We start from the raw sequence: 19,835 nt of genomic DNA on the forward strand, positions 1-19,835 counted from the left end.
CACCAACAATAAACTTCAAAACTCAGAATTTCTGAAGGTTTTATTCCTAAGAGCCCGTTGGGTGCCTTGGGGACACCCCTACCCACCCCAACCAGGCGCCTGCACCTCCTCAACCTGGGTCAGATATGGTCCCCTGCTGGTCTCGCCCACAGGGCCATCTCCCTGCCCCTGGGGGCACAGGCACCAGCCTGACATCATGGAGGAGCGGCTGACATCTAAGTCAGGCCCCATCAGTGCTTCGGGGGCTCAGCCTTTCTGGGGCCCGGCCGAGCTGACAGCTGATTGGAACCATCAACCAGCGCCCATTCCGGAAGGAACTCTTCCTTGGACATTAAAAGGTCTGACAAGCTAAGAGAAGTTTTAAATCGCTGTGATCCTTTCCACCCATCAAGAAGCAGATGGAAGGGAGACAGAGTTGGCTGCCTTCTGGAAGGTTCTGGAAGGAATGGGAGAGGCAGGCAAGAGAGCTGCCCCTGAACTGTGTGACCCCAGGCTGTCAGGGAGGGGTGGGGACGAGGACCCTCTACTTTCACCCTGAGTAAACACACGAGCACCACGCGGCCAGCGGACCTTGCTTCCCACGGAGGGAGGCCCAGCCAGTGCCCAGCGTGGCCCCAGCCACCAGAAAGGGGTTTCCCCAGGACCTGGGCAGCGGCCTTGGCTTCTCCTCCCCTTTTCCGTGGCCGTCACTGCCGTGACCACTCCTCCTCCTTTCCCTGCTCCCACCGGACACAGCCACGGCTGCTGATCAGGGAGGGAGTTATGTTCCACCAGAAACCACGGGAGCTCTTAGGAAGCCAGACCAGGGCTAACCTCCTGTGAGCCCTGCTGGCCGCACAGCCACTCCGGGTGGCCAGGTGGGGTCTCCACCCCCATTGTAGAGATGGAGACACTGAGGCCCAGGAGGAGGAGGAAAGGATGCCCTGTGGGATGTGCAGGCAGTGAGGAGGCAGCTCCTTGCTTCCTGTCCCTCAGCCAGACACCCCCGCCTGGCAAGGGGGCACGGGGACCAGGCTGAGGAGGTCTGGCTGGGCCAGGACTGGGGAGGGCCCAAGAGCCCAGAGAGCCTGGGGGCCCTTGAGGAGGCTCAGAGGAGGATGCCCACTGGAGGGGAAGGGAGGTGGGGAGGGAGGGGCTATGGTCCCTGCTAGTCCCATGTCGGTGCCGTGGAGCAGGAATGCCCTCAGCCCCAGCAGTTCCTCTTTCTAAGGAGTGAGGGTGGGTGGATGCCCTGCCCTAGTGCCCTTGCCCCAGCATTCGGGGCCCTGCCTGTGTGCCCAGCCCCCACTCCACATGCCTTCCTGAGATGCCTCTCACACACCTGCACCTACATTCTGCACCTGCTCCTCAGGAAACGCTAATTGTCCTTCAAAACTCAGTTCAGAGCCGCCTCTTACAGGAAGCCTTCCTGACTGCCCCAGACCGAGTTGGGCCTTTCGTCTGGTGCTGTTCAGCAGCCTGTGGGTCTGTCGTTGAGGGGCTTAGGGAGCCTCCAGGTCAAGAAGGGGCTCAAGAGGCAAGTGGCTCCTCCTGATATGGGAGCAGGGCTCAATGGGTCACAGCTGGCCACACCCGGCCACCAGCCCTCCTGGACATTCTCAGAGTAGGTTTGGTGTCAGTGACACTGAGTTCCAGTTCCAGCTCTACCATGACACCCAGCCAAGTCATGACACCCAACCAAATCATTTCACCCTCTCTGAGCCTCAGTTTCCACATCTGTAAAATAGGCAATCACCACCCCACCCCACCCCCGAGGAGTTATGAGGACCACACATGGAAAGAGCTTGGCTCTGCAGTAGGGTTTTCTCTCGGCATTAGCAGAGCTTCCGAGCCGAGGGTTACAGGCAAGTGGGCTGTTAGCTATCCCTCTCCCTTAACCCCGGAGGAGGTGGGGCAGCCGCCTTCCTGATGCCTGGACCTTCAAGCCTGAGTCAAGAGAGCAGTGCTGTATGGAGGCTTGGGATGTCCAGCTGCCCCCACCCCGCTCATCCCCTGGCCCCTGCACAACTTCCCTTTCTGGCTGAGCCTACGTTTCCACATCTGCAAAATGAAGATCATCCCTGCTTCCCCCAGGTTTGTCCACCATCAGTCTGTGCCAGGCCCCACGAGTCAAGCCCAGACCTGCCTCCTAGGGTCCCCAACAAGGTAGGTCAAAGACAAGCAAAAGAGAGGGGGTCAGGGCTGGTGGGGGAAGCCCTGGGTCTATGGGATCCCAAAGAGCCCTGGCCCTATGCTGGAGCTGGATCTCAGGACAGAATTTCAGCAAGGGGTTGAGGGAGGGTTTTGACCCAGGGCCCTCAGAGTCAAAACTGGGAGGCCAAGAGGGCTGGGCTATTTCCTGAAGGCAGCACCACACATCCCCCTCTTCTCTTTCCTGGGCCCTTATATTCCTAGCAGATGTCTTCAGGTGGGCAGCCTTCCCAGAGCCTGGCCCAGCTGGGAGCAACAGCCCCTCCAGATTCCACTGTGTTGAAAACTGAGTGCCTATTTTCCCACCCCAATAGAACTCATTAGAGCAAAAGGCCCCATTAGTCTCCCTTTCGTGTATCCCATTTCCCTTGCCTTTGACCTTGAAGTTCCTGTCTCTGAATAATGTCTATTTCCCCACTCCTTGAATCCATGCTCAGCCACATGACTCATTTTGGCCAATGACACAATAGAGGCTTGAGAAACACCTATGGTTTTGAGCTTTGAGATGCAGAGAGCTGGGAAGAGCATCACTCCCACCTGCACAACAAGGGAAAAGCTGGACAAAATGCAAGTTAACAACTTTTCTTAAGCCCATCTGAGAACAGAGTTCAGCACAAACAATTCACTAAAGTCTGGAGATGGGTGCCTGTGGGAAGAAACAAGACCCCAGCGTTTGTTTACCTGGGACAGACACCGCAGAATACCATATGAGCCAGTAAGAGGATTCAGCTGGAAATTTCTAACAAATTGCTCAAAACCAAATGTGAGCTAGCCTGAGAATGTGAAGGCTCTGGGGGCTCTGACGTAGAGGAGTTTGCATCCTCCACGAACAGCACCAGGTGCTCACAGAGATCAGGGAGGATCCAGAGAAAGCTTCCTCTGTCCCATCCCCGCAGTAGTGTGGCTGGAAGAGATTACCAGCACCCACTGCTGAAACTCTGCCAGAACCTGTCTCCCCATCCCTTGAAAGGAGCAGAAAGCTCGATACACAGAGAAAGGGACAGCAGAACCATAGCCTGAGAATACTGGTCAGAACCCAGTGCAGGCAAGGGAGCAAAACAAGGTCTACTCCTGCAGGTGGAGGGTGGCAGATATACATGCTAAGCCCTGTATTATATCTGCAGGAGGGACAGGGGCACGCACTTACGAAGGCTCAAAGTGCCAGTATGAGGAAAGCTGAACCTTAGAGAAACCTCAGAGAAGACCCCACCCCATCCTCCACCACCACCTGACAATCATCAAACAAAATTAAAGGGGAGGACTTCCTAGGTGGCGCAGTTGTTAAGAATCTGCCTGCCAATGCAAGGGACACGGGTTCGATCCCTGCTCCAGGAAGATCCCACATGCCGTAGAGCAACTAAGCCCATGTGCCACAACTACTGAAGCCTGCACACCTAGAGCCCGTGCTCTGCAACAATTCACTGCAATGAGAAGCTCACGCACCATAAAGAAGAGTAGCTCCCCCCTCACCACAACTAGAGAAAGCCCACGCACAGCAAGGAAAACCCAACACAAACAATAAATAAATAAATAAATTTATTAAAAATAAAAGAGGAAACACCTAGGAGAGCCACAAGAGCCCACTTCTCCAGGGAGCAGCATAAAGGAAGACCCAAAGGCAAGCTGGGAGCAAAATTCAGTGCGGCCTAATCTTGACAAGATTAACCCAAGTCCCACACTAAAGTCCTAGCAGAAGGAAAGACATAGTCTTCCCCAAGCATAAAAAATATTCACCTCAGTATCTACTGTCGTATTGTATCAGAGGTTAGCAAACCACAACCAGTGGACCAAATAGGGCCTGTAGCTCATTTCATACAGTCTATGAGCTAAGAATGATTCTTACACTTTTAGAAGGTTGGAGGAGGTGAAAGAGAATAAGAGCAAGAAGAACAAGAATTAAAAGACTGCATGTAGACCACAAAGTCTAAAATATGTTCATCTGACTTTTTGCATAAAAAGTTTGCTGACCTCTGCTATACAAATGTCTAGCTTTCAATTAAAAATTATGAGGCATACCAAAAGACAACTAAAAAAAAAAAACAGTGTGAAGAGACAAAGCAATCATCAGAATGAGACTCAGATTTGACACAGATTTTAAACTATCACAAAAGAATTTTAAAATGATCAATCTATATGTTAAAGCTCTAGTGGAAAAAGTAGACAACACATATGATCAGGATGTTTTGGCCAAGAGGTGGGAACTGTACAAATCAAATGGAAATGTTAGAAATGAAAAACAGTAACAAAGATAATGATTGCCTTTGACAGATGCATCAGTAGACTCTACACAATCAAGGATAGAATGAGTGACCTTAAAGACAGATAAACAGCATGTACCCCAATTGAAATGCAAAGAGAAGAATGGGAAAAATAACAAACTATCAGAGAGATGTGGAACAATATAAAATGGTCTAACATATGTATAATTGGAAACTAAGAAGAAGAAAGAGAACATGGGGCAGAAGAAATATTTGAATAAATAATGGCTGAGAATTTTCCAAAAGTAGTGAAAGACACTAAACTACAGAGAAAAGAAGTTTATTGGACCAGGCAAGATTCCTTTATATATATTTATATGCATATGTGAGAGAGAGAGAAAGAGTTTTAAAAGTTAAAAGTTATAGGGGCTTCCCTGGTGGTGCAGAGGTTAAGACTCTGCCTGCCAATGCAGGGGACACAGGTTAGAGCCCTGGTCCGGGAAGATCCCACATGCCATAGAGCAACTAAGCCCATGTGTCACAACTCCTGAGCCTATGCTCTAGATCACTTGAGCCAAAACTACTGAGCCCCTGTGCTATAATTACTGAAGTCCACAACCCTAGAGCCTGTGCTCTGCAACAAGAGAAGCCACTGCAATGAGAAACCGTCTCACCACAACAAAGAGTAACCCCCACTCGTCGCAACTAGAGAAAGCCCACACATAGAAACAAAGACCCAATGAAGCCAAAAATAAATAAATTTATTCTAAAAAATAAATGAATAAAAAATAAAAATAAAAGTTACATATACTTTCAAAAGTTAAAACTAATAAGTCAGTACAGGAGATAAGATGAAATCATAGAGGTGATATCAGTGAAACTAGAAGAATAAGAACCTCTGACAATTCTCTTCTCCAAAAAAGCAACAAGAAAACTGGCAAAAACTGTTAGAATTAACTTTTTCAGAATTCTAGAAGTTAACCAAAGATTTGCAAGACCCCAAGGAGCACTTATTCAAGAAAAGCAGCTGAAACCTAGCAAGAAAAGCAAGCTTTGTGGCATTTTAACGTGCCCTAGTCCAATCATCCACCTCCAGTTCCACAATAGCCTTGAAAAATAATAGCTCTCACTCTTAATGCAGAGTGGCCATCACTGAAGGGAGCAGAATAGAGCTGGAGCAATTTCAAAGCCTCATTCCCAAAGAACTGTCATTATTTGACCTGCCTAGTGATTCCCTGGAAGACCTCATTTGCAAGACTGTATTCGAACTGACCCAGAGATTGCACAGGTACAGGTACAATCTTTCCCCCAGAGTAGGTGAGGGGACGTTTGTCAATAAAAATTACACACAAATGTTTTAACTTTGTAGCTACTTGAGGCAGTAGATAACAGTTGGGGTAACCAATAGACCACACAGAACACTTAAAAGGAAAAGCTGGGGAATAAGATGTTCATAGAGGCTTTGAAAAGTTCTCCCAAGATATTCCTGGGACTCTAGAAGGCCATGTATGTGCATAGGGTTGGGCACATGCCCAAGGATGTATGCATCCTCAGAAAAGATGTGAGAAGGCCCTAAGCTCTCATCTCTGGCTGAACTTAAGGCTCTGCGCAAGCAGGAAATCAAGGCCAAAACAGAGTTTTCAACTACCTACTGAGTGTTGAAGGCATAATTCAAAATGCACACAGAGGACTTCCTTGGTGGTGCAGTGGTTAAGAATCTGCTTGCCAGTGTGGGACAAAGTTTCGATCCCTGGTCCAAGAAGATCCCACATGCCACAGAGCAACTAAACCTGTGTGCCACAACTACTGAACCTGCAATCTAGAGCCCATGCTCCACAACAAGAGAAGTCACTGCACTGAGAAGCCCACGCACCGCAATGAAGAGTAGCCACTGCTTGCAGCAACTAGAGAAAGCCTGTGTGCAGCAATGAAGACCCAATGCAGCCAATAAATAAATAAATAAATAAGTAAATAAATAAATAAATAAATATAAAAGCAAAAAACAAAACAAAAAATGCACACAGAGCTCATCAGCAAAGATTGGGAGATTTATTAGTTTCAAATGTTTAAGGAAATCTCTGCCTAATCATTAGCTAGCCATTAAGCTGCCTGAGAAAAGATTTCAATGAACAAAGAATACAAATGTACAGAATTAGTTCAGAAAAGTCACTAAATAAACAACAACTACAATAAGTAGCAATAACAATAAACCTTGGAGGAGGAGAATCTTATTTCCAAGGTTGCTACAGTACATTATTTTACATGTCCAGTGTTTATCAAAAAATTATGACATGCAAAGAAACATGAAAGTATGGCCCATACACAGGGGGAAAAGGTAATCAATAAAAACTGCCCCAGAGGAAGCCCAGATATTGGACTTAGTAGACAAAAACTTTACATCAGCTATTTTAAACATGTTCAAATATCTAAAGGAACCCATGTGTAAACAAAAAAAAGAAAGTACAAGAACAATTTCTCACCAAATAGAAGATATTAAAAGTATTAAATAAGCAGATCAAAAGTATTTTAAAAAACCAAAAAGAAATTCTGGAGTTTGAAAAGTATAGCTGAAATTTAAATTCACTAGATAAGCTTAACAGCAAATTTGAAAATGCAGAAGAAAGAATTAGAAAACTTTAATATAGGTGAATTGAGATTATCCATTCCGAAGAACAGAAAAAATAAAATGAAATAAAGGAAGAAAAAAAATGCTTTCTTGAAGAAGAAAAATGAACAGATCCTCAAAGATTTGTAGAGTATTACACACACAATGGAAGTCCCAGAAGGAGAGGAAAGAGAGAAAGGGGCAGAAAGACTATTTGGAGAAACAATAGCCAAAAATTTCCCAAATTTGAAGAAAAACATGAATCTGCATATCTAAGAAGTTCAATGAACTCCAAGGAGGATAAAGTCAGAGAGATCCACACCTAGACCCATCATGTTAAATGTTTGCTCACCTTTAGCAGATGCAGAAAAAGCATTTGACAAAATTCAGCATTAATTCATAAGAAAAACTCTTAGCAAACTGGGAACAGAAAGGGACTTCATTAACTGAATAAAAAACACTTACCAAAAACTATAGCCTAAATTACAGTGAATGGTGAGAAATTGAATGTTTTCCCCTAAGATCAGGAGAAAGCCAAGAATGTCCTCTCTCATCACTTTTATTCAACATCATACTGAAATTCGTAGCCAGTGCAATAAGGTGGGAAAAATTAAAACAGAAAGGAAGAAATTAAGTTGTCTCTATTTGCAGATGACATATTTTTATCTACATAAGAAATTTCAAAGAACTCAGCAAAAAGCTACACAAGCTAACTAAGTGAGTGACAAGGTCAGTACACAAAAGCTAATTATATGTCTATGTACCCTCAATCCAAAGGCGAAATTTAAAAAACAGTACTATTTATAATTTGCCCCCAATAAGTACTTAGATATAAATCTAACAAAATGTGTACAAGATCTGTATGACGAAAACTGCAAAACATAAATGAAGGAAATAAAAAATCTAAATAAATGGAGACAGAAATGGTTTTCATGCATCGTGAGACTCAACGATGGTAAAATATCACTTCTCTCCAGTGTGATGTATAGATTCTATGCAATCCCAATTACAATCTCAGCAAGACTTATGTCAACAAGTTAATTCAGAAATATATATGGAATACAGTTTAAGATGGCAGAGTGGGAGGACGTGCACTCACTCCCTCTTGCAAGAGCACTGGAATTACAATGAACTGCTGAACAATCATCAAGAGAAAGACACTGGAACTCACCAAAAAAGACACCTCACATCCAAAGACAAAAGAGAAGCCGCAATGAGATGGTAGGAGGGGGGCAATAATGTTAAAATCAAATCCCATGAATGCTGGGTGGATGACTCACAAACTGAACAGTTATAAAACAGAAGTCCACCCACTAAAGTGAGGGTTCTGAGCCCCATGTCAGGCTTCCCAACCTGGGGGTCCAGAAACAGGAGGAAGAATCCCCAGGGAATCAGATTTTGAAAGCCAGTGGGATTTGATTGCAGGACCTCCACAGGACTGGGGGAAACAGAGACTCCACTCTTGGAGGGCACACAAAAAATAGTGTGCTCACCAGGACCCAGGGGGAAGGAGCAGTGACCCCATAGGAGACTGAACCAGACCTACCTGCTGGTGTTGGAGGGTTGCCTGCAGAGGTGGGGGGCAGCTATGGCTCAATGAGGAGACAGGGGCACTGGCAGCAGGGGTTCTAGGAAGTGCTCATTGGCATGAGCCCTCCCAGAGTCCACCATTAGCCCCACCAAAGAGCCTGTAAGCTCCAGTGCTAAGCAGCCTCAGGTCAAACAACCAACAAGGTGGAAACACAGCCCCACCCATTGGCAGACAAGCAGAATTAAAGTTTTACTGAGCTCCACCCACCCAGCCCTATCTACCATCAGTCCCTCCCATCAGGAAGCACCCACAAGCCTCCTAGATAGCTTCCTCCACAAGAGGGCAGACAGCAGTATCAAGCAGTATCAGCAGTATTTTGTCTTGTGGAACTGAAAACCACAGCCACAGAGAGAGAAAATGAAAAGGCAGAGGACTTTGTACCAGATGAAGGGACAGGATGAAAACCCAGAAAAACAACTCAATGAAGAGGAGATAGGCACACTTACAGAAAAAGAATTCAGAAGAATGATGGCAAAGATGATCCAGGACTTTGAAAAAAGACTGGATGCAAAGATAGAAAAGATGCAAGAAAGGTTTACCAAAGACCTAGAAGAATTAAAGAACAAACAAACTGAGATATGCAACACAATAACTGAAATGAAAAATACACTAGAAGGAACCAACAGCAGATTAACTGAGGCAGAAGGGCGAATAAGTGACCTGGAAGACAGAATGGTGAAAATCACTGATCCGGAAAGGAATAAGGAAAAAAGAATGAAAAGAACTGAAGACAGCCTAAGATGCCTCTGGGACAATGTTAAACGCGCCAACATTCGCATTATAGGGGTCCCAGAAGGAGACGAGAGAGAGAAAGGACCCAAGAAAATATTGGAAGAGATTATAGTTGATAACTTCCCTAACATGGGAAAGGAAATAGCTACCCAAGTCCAGGAAGCGCAGAGAGTCCCAGGCAGGATAAACCCAAGGAGAAACACGCCAAGACATATAGTAGTCAAACTGACAAAAATTAAAGACAGAGAAATGTTATTAAAGCAACAAGGGAAAAAGGACAAATAACATGCAAGGGAATGCCTATAAGGGTAACAGCTGATTTCTCAGCAGAAACTCTGCAAGCCAGAAGGGAGTGGCATGATATATTTCAAGTGATGAAAGGGAAGAACCTACAACCAAGAATACTCTACCCAGCAAGGATCTCATTCAGACTCGATGGAGAAATCAAAAGCTTTACAGACAAGTAACAGCTAAGAAAATTCAGCACCACCAAACCAGCCCTACAACAAATGCTAAAGGAACTTCTCTAAGTGGAAAACATAAGAGAAGAAAAGGACCTACAGAAACAAAAACAAAACAATTAAGAAAATGGTAATAGGAACATACATATCAATAATTACCTTGAATGTAAATGGACTAAATGCACCAACCAAAAGACACAGACTGGCTGAATGGATACAAAAACAAGACCCATATATATGCTGTCTCGAAGAGACCCACTTCAGACCTGGGGACACACACAGACTGAAAGTGAGGGGATGGAAAAAGATATTCCATGCAAATGGAAATCAAAAGAAAGCTGGAGTAGCAATAGTCACATCAGATAAAATAGACTTTAAAATAAAAAATGTTACAAGAGACAAGAAAGGACACTACATAGAGATCAAGGGATCCATTCAAGAAGAAGAGATAATTATAAATATATATGCACCCAATATAGGAGCACCTCAATACATAAGGCAAATGCCAACAACTATGAAAGAGGAAATTGGCAGGAACACAATTATAGTGGGGGAACTTTAACACCCCACTTACACCAATGGACAGATCATCCAGGCAGAAAATTAACAAGGAAACACAAGCTTTAAATGACACAATAAACCAGCTAGATTTAATAGATATCTATAGGACATTACATCCAAAACCAGCAGATTACACATTCTTCTCAAGTGCACATGGAACATTCTCCAGGATAGGTCACATTTTGGGTCACAAATCAAGCCTTGGTAAATTTAAGAAAATTGAAATCGTATCAAGCATCTTTTCCGACCACAATGTTATGAGATTAGAAATCAATTACAGGAAAAAAACTTTTAAAAAACAAACACATGGAGGGTAAACAATACACTACTAAATAACCAAGAGATCACTAAAGAAATCAAAGAGGAAATCAAAAAATATCTAGAGACAAATAACAATGAAAACACAATGATCCAAAACCTATGGGATGCAGCAAAAGCAGTTCTAAGAGGGAAGTTTATAGCAATACAATCCTACCTCAAGAAACAAGAAAAATCCCAAGTAAACAATCTAAGCTTACACCTAAAGAAACTAGAGAAAGAAGAGCAAACATATCCCAAAGTTGGTAGAAGGAGAGAAATCATAAAGATTAGAGCAGAAATAAATGAAATAGAAACAAAGAAAACAATAGCAAAAATCAATAAAACTAAAAGCTGATTCTCTGAGAAGATAAATAAAATTGATAAACCTCTAGCAAGGCTCATCAAGAAAAAGAGGGAGAGGACTCTAATCAATAAAATTAGAAATGAGACAGGAGAAGTTACAATGGACACCACAGAAATAAGAGGCACCATAAGAGACTATTACAAGCAACTGTATGCCAATAAAATGGACAACCTGGATGAAATGGACCAATTCTTAGAAAGGTATAACATTCCAAGACTGAATCAGGAAGAGAAAGAAAATTTGAACAGACTAATCAAAAGTAATGAAATTGAAACTGTGATTAAAAATCTCCCAACAAACAAAAGTCCAGGACCAGATGGCTTCATAGGTGAATTTTATCAAACATTTAGAGAAGAGCTAACACCCATCCTTCTCAAACGCTTCCAAAAAATTGCAGAGGAAGGAACACTCCCAAACTCATTGCATGAGGCCACCATCACCGTGATACCCAAACCAGACAAAGATACTACGAAAAGAAAACTACAGACCAATATCACTGATGAATTTAGATGCAAAAATCCTTAACAAAATACTTGCCAACAGAATCCAACAACACATTAAAAGGATCATACACCATGATCAAGTGGGGTTTATCCCTGGAATGCAAGGATTCTTCAATATGCACAATTCAATCAATGTGATACACTACATTAACAACTGGAAGGATAAAAACCACATGAACATCTCAATAGATGCAGAAAAAGCTTTTGACAAAATTCAACACCCATTTATGATAAAAACTCTCCAGAAGGTGGGCATAAAGAGAACCTATCTATCTCAACATAATAAAGGCCATATATGACAAACCCACAGTAAACATCATTCTCAATGGTGAAAAACTGGAAGCATTCCCTCTAAGATCAGGAACAAGACAAGGATGTCCACTCTTGCCACTACTATTCAAAATAGTTTTGGAAGTTCTTGCCACAGCAATCAGAGAAGAAAAAGAAATAAAAGGAATCCAAATTGGAAAAGAAGAAGTGAAACTGTCACTGTTTGCAGATGACGTGATACTTTATGCAGAAATTCCTAAAGATGCCACCAGAAAACTACTTGAGCTAATCAATGAATCTGGTAAAGTTGCAGGATACAAAATGAACACACAGAAATCTCTTGCATTTCTATACACTAACAATGACAGATCAGAAAGAGAAATTAAGGAAACAATCCCATTCACCATTGCAACAAAAAGAATAAAACACCTAGGACTAAACCTAACTAAGGAGGTAAAAGACCTGTACTCAGAAAACCATAAGACACTCATGAAAGAAATCAAAGACGACACAAACAGATGGAGAGATATACCATGTTCTTGGATTGGAAGAATCAACATTGTGAAAATGACTATACTACCCAAAGCAATTTACAGATTCAATGCAATCCCTATCAAATTACCAATGGCATTTTTCACAGAACTAGAACAGGAAATTTTACGATTTGTATGGAAATGCAAAAGACCCCGAATAGCCAAAGCAATCTTGAGAAGGAAAGACGCAGTTGGTGCAATCAGGCTTCCTGACTTCAAACTATACTACAAGGCTACAGTGATCAAGACGGTATGGTACTAGCACAAAAACAGAAATATAGATCAATGGAACAGGATAGAAAGCCCAGAGATCAACTATGGTCAACTAATCTATGACAAAGGAGGCAAGGATATACAATGGAGAAAAGGCAGCCTCTTCAATAAGTGGTGCTGGGAAAACTGGACAGCTACATGTCAAAGAATGAAAGTAGAACACTCCCTAACACCATACACAAAAATAAACTCCAAATGGATTAAAGACCTAAATGTAAGGCCAGACACTATAAAACTCCTAAAGGAAAACATAGGAAGAACACTCTTCGACATAAATCAAAGCTTCAAAGCTTCTGCACAGCAAAGGAAACTATAAGCAAGACGAAAAGACAACCCTCAGAATGGGAGAAAATGTTTGCAAATGAATCAACAGACAAAGGATTAATCTCCAAAACATATAAACAGTTCATGCAGCTCAACATCAAAAAAATAAACAACCCAATCAAAAAATGGACAGAAGACCTAAATAGGCATTTCTCCAAAGAAGACATACGGATGGCCAAGAGGTACATGAAAAGCTGCTCAGCATCACTAATTATTAGAGAAAAGCAAATCAAAACTACAATGAGGTATCACCTCACACTAGTTAGAATGGGTATCATCAGAAAATCTACAAACAGTAAATGCTGGAGAGGGTGTGGAGAAAAGGGAGTGCTCTTGCACTGTTGGTGGGAATGTAAATTGATACAGCCACTATGGAGAACAGTATGGAGGTTTCTTGAAAAACTAAAAATAGAGTTACCATATGACCCAGCAATCCCACTGCTGGGCATATACCCAGAGAACACCATCATTCAAAAAGACACATGCACTCCAATGTTCGTTGCAACACTATTTACAATAGCCAGGACATGGAAGCAAGCTAAATGTGCATCAATAGATGGATGGATAAAAAAGATGTTGTACATATATACAATGGAAAATTACTCAGCTGTAAAAAGCAATGAAACTGGGACATTTGTAGAGACATGGATGGACCTAGAGACTGTCATACACAGTGAAATGAGTCAGAAAGAGAGAAACAAATATCATATATTAACACATATGCAGAATATAGAAAAATGGTACAAATCAACCGGTTTGCAAGGCAGAATATAGAGACACAGATGTAGAGAACAAACATATGGACACCAAGTGGGGAAAGCAGGGAGGGTTGGGGGGGAATGAACTGGAAGATTGGAATACCAAATAGTACACTCTAAATACATGCAGTTTATTGTATGTTAACTGTATCTCAATAAAAGTTCTTAAAATATATATATATATATATATATATGAAAGGTAAAGAACTAGAGTAGCCTTTTTCAACTGTGAGAAAGGACAAAATTGAAGCACCCATGCTACCCAACTTCAAGATTTACCCATAAAATTCTAGAAATCAGGAATTTCCACTAGGCTATTTTAAAAAGGAGTTTTAAAAATGTATCTTATGAAATGCACACATTTTTAAAAAATACCAAGTTTGGTTTTATTGTCCCAAAAAACCCTGCAAGGGTACTGAGAGTCCCCTCTGTGGGCTTTCAGGGTGAGTGAGATCTGTTTAAAATCTCATACTTGTTGGGCTTCCTAGGTGGCGCAGTGGTTGAGAATCCACCTGCCAATGCAGGGGACATGGGTTTGATCCCTGCTTCAGGAAAATCCCACATGCTGTTTGGCAACTAAGCCCATGCACCACAGCTATTGAGCCTGCGCTCTAGAGCCAGTGAGCCACAATTATTGAGCCCATGTGCTGCAACTGCTGAAGCCCACATGCCTAGAGCTTGTGCTCCGGAACAAGAGAAGCCACCTCAATGAGGAGCCCGCGCACCACAATGAAGAGTAGCCCCTGCTCACTGCAACTAGAAAGAAAGCCTGGGCACAGCAAAAAAGACCCAACACAGCCAATAAAATTAATTAATTAATTAATTAATTTTAAAAAAACACTCATACTTGTTTTTTGAAGTGAACATAGTTGAGTAAATGAAATATCATTTGAAAACAGGGTACCTAATCTTTCCCTCAGCCTGTGGGCTACAGACTGCTGGTCCAGTGATGTGGTTCCTACAGTGGCTGCTCTTGCCAGTGATGTTGCTATTAATCGGTCATTTTGGTCCTGTGTGTGAACCTCACTCTCCTCACCTTCAAACCGAATCAAGTGTAGATTCCAAAAGTTCTTTGAGATTCCCCGGGCACACAGGGCTGATAAATGTGTAGCAATCCTGCATTTGTCATCCCCGCCTTGGTGGGAATCGATGGTGCCACAGGGGAGGGGGCTCCGGCTGCTTCCTGTCTCCCAGGCAACGAAGTCGGAAGCCAGAAATGCTAATAAAGGGCTTCATGTTCAAAGCCCCGCCCCTGACCTTTCCAATGAGCATCTTCTTCATCTTGGTTGAAGACACCTTTCCGAATATTTGTTTGAAGATTTATTTTGTAAAGTCAACTATGTTTTGTAACCTCAAATTCTTTCTTAGTTTACAATTTTTATTATAAAAATTATATAACCATGCTATAGGAAATTTAGAAAATGGAGAAAAGGAAAATAGCCACTCTAATACAACTATTAATTATTATATTTCATGTTAGTCTTTTCCTGTGGATATTTTTGATGCCATTGTAACCTTGACTTTGTGAGTGAAAAAGTGTTCTAAAATGTAGAAATAATGTAGGATCAGAATTGGATCTTCTATACCTGGTTGTAAATGAATTTTAAAAATCTGATGGATCCATAGTGAATTTGTAATAATTACTTTCTCCTTCCTTTAAGCCTTACAACTTTGTTTTTCAAAAGAGCGTTTCTTTGATTTTTTTTTTTAAAGCCAGAGAAAGTATTAGTGGAGTCACAGATCTTCTGTATTCAGGATTTACTATATTAATAAATATTATGATATCAAAAAGAAATTCTAGAAATCAAGAGAATATGATTTTAGAAAAATCACAAATGTACAGATCTGTGGAACAAGACAGAGCCCAGAAATAACCCCACACAAATACAGTCAACTGATTTTTGACACATGTGCAAATGCAATTCAATGGAAAAATAGAGTCCATTTGAATAAACATACCTCACACCTTATAAGAAAATTAACTCAAAATGCATTATAGACCCAAATGTAAAACATAAAGCTATAAAACTTCCATGAGAAGACGTCAGAGAAAAAATGCATGACCTTGGGTTTGTCAATGTGCTACACAATCTATAAAAAAAGGTTGATAAATTGGACTTTATGAAAATTAAAAACTTTTGCTCTGAGAAAGGTTAAGTGAATAAAAAGACAATCTACAATCTGGAAGAAAAGATTTGCAAATCACTTATTCAATTAAGGACGTGTATCCAGTGCCTAAAGAACTTTAAAATTCAAAAACAAGAAAGCAACCTAGTTTTTAAAGAAGGGCACTAAAGATCTGAACAGACGCTTCACAAAAGAAATATGGCAAATAAACATACAAAAAGATGTCCAACATCATTAGTCATTAGGGAAATGGGAATTAAAACCACAATGAGATATAACACACCTGCTCAAATGGTTAAAAAAAATTTTAAGTTTTTAATTTTTAAAAAAATTTTATTGGGGTATAGTTGATTTACAATGTTGTGTTAGTTGTGAGGTCCTTATTAGTTACCTATTTTGTATATAGTAGTGTGTATATGTCAATCCCAATCTCCCAATTTATCCCTCCCCTCTCTTAAGCCCTGGAAACTTATTTTCTACATCTGTAACTCTATTTCTGGGTCATTGTTGCGGTTTTTTGGTTTTTCTTTTGGCTGCGTCGGGTCTTAGCTGTGGCATGCAGAATCTTTCATTGTGGTGCGCGGGTGGGCTCTTTGTTGTGGCGCCCGGGCTTCTCCGTAGTTGCAGTGCACTAGCTCCAGTGCGCGTGGGCTCAGTAGTTGTGGCGTGCAGCCTCAGTCGCCCTGCAGCATGTGGGATCTTAGTTCCCCAACCAGAGATTGAACTCACTTCCTCTGCCTTGCAAGGCAGATTCTTTACCACTGGACCACCGGGGAGGTCCCTCTATTTCTGTTTTGCAGATAAATTCATTTGTAGCCTTTTTAAAGATTCAGTTAAATTTTTTTAATTGACAATATCAAATTCTGGTGAGGATGTGGACCAAAAGGAATGCTCATTCATTGCTGGTGGGATTACAAAAACAAACAGCCATTTTGAAAAACAGTGTGATTAAAAAGGGGCCAAATACAGGAATTTTTCAGGTGATGGAAATATTCCTGTGGTACTGGGCTGGTGGCTGCATAACTGTAAGTATTTGTCAAAACCCGTAGAACTGTACATTACAGAGTGAACTGTACTGTGTGCAAACTTAAAGCAACAACCAATGTGTCAGGAAGTCTCAGGATGGAATGCAGACCGTGACTGAAGGATCTAATTGTATTGCAAATGTATGATATGACCTCCCTGATTAGGTGAGGGGACGATACCAACCAATTTAACCTTGCAGAATAGAGTTTCGACTGTAAAGCTAAAGACGGGAAGATTGCACACGAACCCTGCACTCTGGTTGGTAATGTTTCTTACAGGGTACAGATCAGCACTTCTGAGACTGTGCTTTGTAGGTATCCTAGGGCCAAACAAATACCTAGACTGATTGTAGATATGGGAGCCAGGCTTCTTATTGTCAAAGAAAAAAGTTACAAATGAGCAAGGCAGCAAGACAAGAGAAAATTCTGTGTTGTTGGGTTAGAGTCAGAGGGGAGGGTGTCAGTATGAACTAATGATTATTTTAAGATAAATAGATGATAGGTGGATGGATGGATGGATACGGAGACAGAGACAGATAAGTGTGTGTATACGTGGATTAGAATACTACAAATATTTCCTAGCTCTGTCTACTAAGAGGGTCTAGAAATAGTGATACCCCAGTAGCAGCTAGTCCATCTAGAATCCAGATCTTAGTTTCTAAGTAAAGGGAGCCAGAACTCTATGGAGAAATGGCTGATGCTAGCTCTGGGGCAAGAGTAACATAAGGTGAGCCTGGAGCAGAAAGCAAAGATGTGAAACAAAAACAAAGACAAACAAACAAAAAGGGAATATGTCAAAAGAACACACAGGAGCTAATTTGAAAGAGCGCCCAAATGGGCAAAGAACAATTTGAGCAACGAAGTAAATGATAGCGTTACATTCTAACCTAAAGAATACCCTAACCTAAATAAACAAATGGCAGAGATGGGACAAATGTTCCTTACAGAGCAATTCCAAATAATAAATGTAGGAGGGAAAGGAAATAGAAAATCATCATGAGAACCCCACAGTAACCATTGCTGCAGGCAAGATCCAGGGATGGGTGCTAAAATTAGTGGCCAAAACTTTAGGAGGTTTCTGTAGCCTCGAGATGTCTCCTCCAAATAGGTATTCATTAATGTGGTGCTTTTATCATATGTCCACATTCTCTGATGCTTCATTCCCCTCTCCTTGAGTGTGAGCCGGACTAGTGACTCACTTTAACAAACTGAGTATGGAAAAGGAAAACTAGTATCTTTACAGTGGAGGCACCTGGTAGACCTCCCGTAACCACGTGATCAAGATTAACATCCACTGGACCTGGAGATTCTCGTACAGAGCGAAGTAAGCCAGAAAGAGAAAAACAAATACTGTATGCTAACGCATATATGTGGAATCTAAAAAAATGGTACCGATGAACCCAGTGACAGGCCAAGAATAAAGATGCAGATGTAGAGAATGGACTTGAGGACACGGGGTGAGGGGTGAAGGGGAAGCTGGGACGAAGTGAGAGAGTCGCATTGACATATATACACTACCAAATGTAAAGTAGATAGCTAGAGTGGGAAGCTGCTGCATAACACAGGGAGATCAAATCAATGATGGGTGATGACTTAGAGGGGCGGGATAAGGAGGGTGGGAAGGAGTCGCAGGAGGGAGGGGATATGGGGATATATGTATAAATACAGCTGATTCACTTTGATGTACAGCAGAAACTGGCACAACAGTGTGAAGCAATTATACTCCGATAAAGAGCTTAAACAAAAAAAGATTAACATCCACGTGATAAGTCACGGTGGTCTCATGTTACCTTAGATATGATGCCTTGAGAAGGACACATCACCTCTGCACTCTTCTTCTAACAAAATCTCAGACAAATCATGAGAGATCATCAGACAAACCCAACTTGAGGGGCAGTCTACAAAATAGTCAGTGTTCTTCAAAACTTTCAAGGTCATGAAAATTCAGCAAAGGGGGGAAAATATCACCCCAACCACAGGGGGCTAAGGAGACACAATGAGTAAATGCCACGTGGTATCATGGACAGGAAATCAAAAAGACCCAAATGAAGATCTAATAGTCTTACACGGCTGCTAATCTTTTAGTTTTGATACAGGTACCATGGTAATATAAGATGTTAACATTCATGGAAGCTGAGTGAAGGGCATGTGGGCGCTCTCTGTACCATCTTTACAACTCTTCTGTAAGTCTAAAATTATTTCAGAATAAAGGGTTTTTTTTTAAAGGGGGGAAAATCATTTCCTGTTCAGGGCCCAGCCAGGCTCCCTCCTCCAGGAAGCTTTCCCTGATCTCCTCTGCATGCTGGGTTTGATCTTCCTCGGGGCCCCCAAGCCTGACCGTGTCTGCCTCTCACTGGGCCCCAAGCATGTAACAGCTTAAAGGTTAAGCTTCTTTCCTGGGATCAGATGAGCCTTCCGGAGAGCAGGGCCTAATTCCCGCCTCCTGGAGGACTTCGAGCTCCATGCCTTCAAGGGGAGGGTGGGGTGAGGGCCCCTGGAGTGTCTAAGATCTTCTGTGACAAGACCCCCAGCTCGCCAGGCAGGTTTGGGCCCAGCTGGGAGCTGTGGGTGGCATTAGGGGAGAGCTTGTCAACTCTACTAGTTTATTCAAGGGGCTGGGGCAGGGGTCTCCTGGAAGAAAAATGCCTGGGAATTTGGTGCTGGTGGAGGTTCAAGGATTAGCTCCGCAGAAGCCAAATTGCAAGAAAAAGCAGCTAGGGGCTGGGCTCCCTGAGAGTGAGCTCTCCGCAAGGGCGGAGGCAGAGGGAGTGGAGGCAGGGACAATGGGAGCATCACTGGGGACCCCATCCTGTATCATCCCCTCCTGCCACGGGGCGCCTGGGGAGAGACAGCTGTAAGTGTGAGTAGGCCCAGAGTGCTGAACCACCTTGGCCACTGTGTGAACCCACAAAAATCAGAGCCCGTCTACACTGAAGGCAGCAGGAGTACATGGCTCAGAGCTCAGCAACTGCAGCGTCTCAGCCAAGTGGGTACCGCCACCAACGCAGCGCCTGCAATGT

Source organism: Hippopotamus amphibius, chromosome 7 (genome assembly GCF_030028045.1).
Source record: "Hippopotamus amphibius kiboko isolate mHipAmp2 chromosome 7, mHipAmp2.hap2, whole genome shotgun sequence".
Taxonomy (NCBI): Eukaryota; Metazoa; Chordata; class Mammalia; order Artiodactyla; family Hippopotamidae; genus Hippopotamus; species Hippopotamus amphibius.